Raw genomic sequence first — 6,378 nt, 5'->3', positions numbered from 1 at the left:
ACAGCTTCCCTGTTGTAATAACCATTTGTTATAATTATCCATCATTTTGAATTGAAAATCCTCTGAAAAAAGACACTGCTTTCTGCTAACACTGCTTTCTGCTGTTGCTACAAAATATGCCCAGCAAATCTTAGTTGTTTTAACAAGCTCTCTGTATGGTACATAAATGATTAGATACATTTTTCTGTGATTTAGAAAAAAACACTTCGAAAAAAGTATATTTTAAGTATCAATTTCAGTTCAACAAATGCATTCTGGTAGACAAAGAGCCTACAGAATTCCAAAAGAAGAACAATGGTGGCTTATTCTTAAGCACTTTAAGGAAAGACCACGTGGCCTAATGGATAAGGCTTCTTCTGACTTCGAATCAGAAGATTGAGGGTTCGAGTCCCTTCGTTGTTGATAAATAACATTCTTTAGAGACGATGCTATGTGTTGGAATCTAATGAGACCTCTCTCGCTGGAGGTCTTTAAGATGACTGGTGACGATCATTCACTAACTTAAAACAAACGTACTTGTTGGAAGTCACTAAATGTCAAAATTGTAAATGTAACACTCCTGCACCACAGCTTCCCTGTTGTAATAACCATTTGTTATAATTATCCATCATTTTGAATTGAAAATCCTCTGAAAAAAGACACTGCTTTCTGCTAACACTACTTTCTGCTGTTGCTACAAAAAATATGCCCAGCAAATCTTAGTTGTTTTAACAAGCTCTCTGTATGGTACATAAATGATTAGATACATTTGTCTGTGATTTAGAAAAAAACACTTCGAAAAAAGTATATTTTAAGTATCAATTTCAGTTCAACAAATGCATTCTGGAAGACAAAGAGCCTACAGAACTCCAAAAGAAGAACAATGGTGGCTTCTTCTTGAGTACTTTAAGGAAAGACCACGTGGCCTAATGGATAAGGTGTCTGACTTCGAATCAGAAGATTGAGGGTTCGAGTCCCTTCGTGGTTGATAAAAACCATTCTTTAGAGACAATGCTATGTGTTGGGATCGAATGAGACCTCTCTCGCTGGAGGTCTTTCAGATGACTGGTGACGATCATTCACTAACTTTACACAAACGTACTTGTTGGAACTCACTTTGGATATAGGTGTCTTCTAAATGTCAAAATTGTAAATGTAACACTCCTGCACCACAGCTTCCCTGTTGTAATAACCATTTGTTATAATTATACAGTACATCATTTTGAATTGAAAATCCTCTGAAAAAAGACACTGCTTTCTGCTAACACTGCTTTCTGCTGTTGCTACAAAATATGCCCAGCAAATCTTAGTTGTTTTAACAAGCTCTCTGTATAGTACATAAATGATTAGATACATTTTTCTGTGATTTAGAAAAAAACGCTTCGAAAAAAGTATATTTTAAGTATCAATTTCAGTTCAACAAATGCATTCTGGAAGACAAAGAGCCTACAGAACTCCAAAAGAAGAACAATGGTGGCTTCTTCTTAAGTACTTCAAGGAAAGACCACGTGGCCTAATGGATAAGGCGTCTGACTTCGAATCAGCAGATTGAGGGTTCGAGTCCCTTCGTGGTTGATAAATAATGTTCTTTAGAGACGATGCTATGTGTTGGAATCTAATGAGACCTCTCTCGCTGGAGGTCTTTAAGATGACTGGTGACGATCATTCACTAACTTAACACAAACGTACTTGTTGGAAGTCACTAAATGTCAAAATTGTAAATGTAACACTCCTGCACCACAGCTTCCCTGTTGTAATAACCATTTGTTATAATTATACATCATTTTGAATTAAAAATCCTCTGAAAAAAGACACCGCTTTCTGCTAACACTGCTTTCTGCTGTTGCTACAAAATATGCCCAGCAAATCTTAGTTGTTTTAACAAGCTCTCTGTATGGTACATAAATGATTAGATACATTTTTCTGTGATTTAGAAAAAAACACTTCGAAAAAAGTATATTTTAAGTATCAATTTCAGTTCAACAAATGCATTCTGGAAGACAAAGAGCCTACAGAACTCCAAAAGAAGAACAATGGTGGCTTCTTCTTAAGTACTTTAAGGAAAGACCACGTGGCCTAATGGATAAGGCGTCTGACTTCGAATCAGAAGATTGAGGGTTCCAGTCCCTTCGTGGTTGATAAATAACATTCTTTAGCAGGGTTCGAGTTATAAACTGAACTCTGTGGGGGTCTCCAAAATAACAGTGCGAAATGTTCTCATGCACGCGCGAATCATGCCCACACAGCGATGGGACTTACAAGTTTTAATTAGCTATAGGCAGTAGCGGATTAAGGTGGTCAGTGGCCCTAGGCTACTCCTTTGTGTGAGGACCCCCCTGCCCCCATACACAAGCCTCCCCCTCCCCAAAATATACAACTCACGAGCACCCTGCACACACACACCACTCATAATGCTTTACCATAAAACACTTAAACACTTTAATAACACAATAACACAACAGTGTTAATAATGCAAAGAATTAAAAAAAGGTTCAGTGCATTCAGTTCTGTCTCTATTGCTCTCCTCTCCCGTTGTCTCTCTGTTACTGTCCTGTTGTCTGTCTCTCTGTTACTGTCCTGTTGTCTGTCTCTCTGTTGCTGTCCTGTTGTCCGTCTCTCTGTTGCTCCCCTCAGCTCTAAATGACAGAAATGAATTAGCTAATTAGTTGGCATGTAAACATATAGTTAGGGTTGGGTACAGTTTGGGTTTTATTCGATACCGGTGACAAATCGATACTTTAAAAACGGTACCGGTACCGAAACATCATCCTCATCCTCAAATCCCAACATATCCTGACGCTACAGCTGCAGGCTACTCATTTCACCACATCAACAGCCCCACATGAAACAACAGCTATAAAAGCGATAGTCACACATGTATCTCGGCCAATAATTGTGTTATTTTTGCTATACAGAAGGAGCGAAAAATACATTAGGTTAGTACACTAGGTTAGTAAAAAGTAAAAGCCACCTTACCTTTACGGAGACAAGATAGACCAAAGTGGTCTGTTTTCAGTAGGCTGCGGTCGCGGTCCTGGAACCCATGATGCTGATGTCCGATGTCCTTTCTTTATCCAAGATGGGATGAACGGGAGAGGGTCAAATTTGTCTTTGATAAAACCCCGAAATGTTCTAGGCTTGATGACCCGGTCGGCACCAGTGGCCTTTTTTTGGGCGGCATGGTAGCTACTACTGTATGTATATACTCCTGTATAGCTAATGAATGAATGTTTGCTTCTCAATAATAGGCTAGGTGCACGATCTCACTACTTCCTGAAAGGCAACTGGTGTCTCACTCTATTTGGTTTAATTGATTAATCAGCTGTGCACTGTGTGTTCCAACGGTTTACCGCACAGCTGATTAATCAACCTTTTGCTGTTGCACAATATTCTACTGCGCCCCATGGTGTCTTGGTGGTGAAGTGCAGGCAGTCAAAGGCATACTGTCATTCACAGGAGATTAATGGTGCGCGTAGTTCTTTTGGAAAACGTGTTTATTTTACAATATTTATAATATAAATTAAATAATATTCATTACATTGACATTTTGATCAAATAATAGTTGTGGTAATGTATTATTAGCGACCCCCACAGATTTTTGATTTTACTGCCTTCATGGGAGCTCAGAGAGCCTCAGACCATCTCTATGGGAGCTCAGCTCCCATTGGCTCCCACATAACTCGAACCCTGTTCTTTAGAGACGATGCTATGTGTTGGAATCTAATGAGACCTCTCTCGCTGGAGGTCTTTAAGATGACTGGTGACGATCATTCACTAACTTAACACAAACGTACATGTTGGAAGTCACTAAATGTCAAAATTGTAAATGTAACACTCCTGCACCACAGCTTCCCTGTTGTAATAACCATTTGTTATAATTATCCATCATTTTGAATTGAAAATCCTCTGAAAAAAGACACTGCTTTCTGCTAACACTGCTTTCTGCTGTTGCTACAAAATATGCCCAGCAAATCTTAGTTGTTTTAACAAGCTCTCTGTATGGTACATAAATGATTAGATACATTTTTCTGTGATTTAGAAAAAAACACTTCGAAAAAAGTATATTTTAAGTATCAATTTCAGTTCAACAAATGCATTCTGGTAGACAAAGAGCCTACATAATTCCAAAAGAAGAACAATGGTGGCTTCTTCTTAAGCACTTTAAGGAAAGACCACGTGGCCTAATGGATAAGGCTTCTTCTGACTTCGAATCAGAAGATTGAGGGTTCGAGTCCCTTCGTTGTTGATAAATAACATTCTTTAGAGACGATGCTATGTGTTGGAATCTAATGAGACCTCTCTCGCTGGAGGTCTTTAAGATGACTGGTGACGATCATTCACTAACTTAACACAAACGTACTTGTTGGAAGTCACTAAATGTCAAAATTGTAAATGTAACACTCCTGCACCACAGCTTCCCTGTTGTAATAACCATTTGTTATAATTATCCATCATTTTGAATTGAAAATCCTCTGAAAAAAGACACTGCTTTCTGCTAACACTACTTTCTGCTGTTGCTACAAAAAATATGCCCAGCAAATCTTAGATGTTTTAACAAGCTCTCTGTATGGTACATAAATGATTAGATACATTTGTCTGTGATTTAGAAAAAAACACTTCGAAAAAAGTATATTTTAAGTATCAATTTCAGTTCAACAAATGCATTCTGGAAGACAAAGAGCCTACAGAACTCCAAAAGAAGAACAATGGTGGCTTCTTCTTGAGTACTTTAAGGAAAGACCACGTGGCCTAATGGATAAGGTGTCTGACTTCGAATCAGAAGATTGAGGGTTCGAGTCCCTTCGTGGTTGATAAAAACCATTCTTTAGAGACAATGCTATGTGTTGGGATCGAATGAGACCTCTCTCGCTGGAGGTCTTTCAGATGACTGGTGACGATCATTCACTAACTTTACACAAACGTACTTGTTGGAAGTCACTTTGGATATAGGTGTCTTCTAAATGTCAAAATTGTAAATGTAACACTCCTGCACCACAGCTTCCCTGTTGTAATAACCATTTGTTATAATTATACAGTACATCATTTTGAATTGAAAATCCTCTGAAAAAAGACACTGCTTTCTGCTAACACTGCTTTCTGCTGTTGCTACAAAATATGCCCAGCAAATCTTAGTTGTTTTAACAAGCTCTCTGTATGGTACATAAATGATTAGATACATTTTTCTGTGATTTAGAAAAAAACACTTCGAAAAAAGTATATTTTAAGTATCAATTTCAGTTCAACAAATGCATTCTGGAAGACAAAGAGCCTACAGAACTCCAAAAGAAGAACAATGGTGGCTTCTTCTTAAGTACTTCAAGGAAAGACCACGTGGCCTAATGGATAAGGCGTCTGACTTCGACTCAGAAGATTGAGGGATCGAGTCCCTTCGTGTTTGATAAATAACATTCTTTAGAGACGATGCTATGTGTTGGAATCTAATGAGACCTCTCTCGCTGGAGGTCTTTAAGATGACTGGTGACGATCATTCACTAACTTAACACAAAAGTACTTGTTGGAAGTCACCAAATGTCAAAATTGTAAATGTAACACTCCTGCACCACAGCTTCCCTGTTGTAATAACCATTTGTTATAATTATACATCATTTTGAATTGAAAATCCTCTGAAAAAAGACACTGCTTTCTGCTAACACTGCCTTCTGCTGTTGCTACAAAATATGCCCAGCAAATCTTTGTTGTTTTAACAAGCTCTCTGTATGGTACATAAATGATTAGATACATTCTGTGATTTAGAAAAAAACACTTCGAAAAAAGTATATTTTAAGTATAAATTTCAGTTCAACAAATGCATTCTGGAAGACAAAGAGCCTACAGAACTCCAAAAGAAGAACAATGGTGGCTTCTTCTTAAGTACTTCAAGGAAAGACTACGTGGCCTAATGGATAAGGCGTCTGACTTTGAATCAGAAGATTGAGGGTTCGAGTCCCTTCGTGGTTGATAAATAACGTTCTTTAGAGACGATGCTATGTGTTGGAATCTAATGAGACCTCTCTCGCTGGAGGTCTTTAAGATGACTGGTGACGATCATTCACTAACTTAACACAAACGTACTTGTTGGAAGTCACTAAATGTCAAAATTGTAAATGTAACACTCCTGCACCACAGCTTCCCTGTTGTAATAACCATGTGTTATAATTATACATCATTTTGAATTGAAAATCCTCTGAAAAAAGACACTGCTTTCTGCTAACACAACTTTCTGCTGTTGCTACAAAATATGCCCAGCAAATCGTAGTTGTTTTAACAAGCTCTCTGTATGGTACATAAATGATTAGTTACATTTTTCTGTGATTTAGAAAAAAACACTTCGAAAAAAGTATATTTTAAGTATCAATTTCAGTTCAACAAATGCATTCTGGAAGACAAAGAGCCTACAGA

The sequence above is a fragment of the Nansenia antarctica genome (genome assembly GCF_963989245.1).
Source record: "Nansenia antarctica genome assembly, chromosome: 8".
Lineage (NCBI taxonomy): Eukaryota > Metazoa > Chordata > Actinopteri > Argentiniformes > Microstomatidae > Nansenia > Nansenia antarctica.
The sequence above is the reverse complement of the archived record's forward strand: the minus strand, read 5'-3'. Positions refer to the sequence as shown.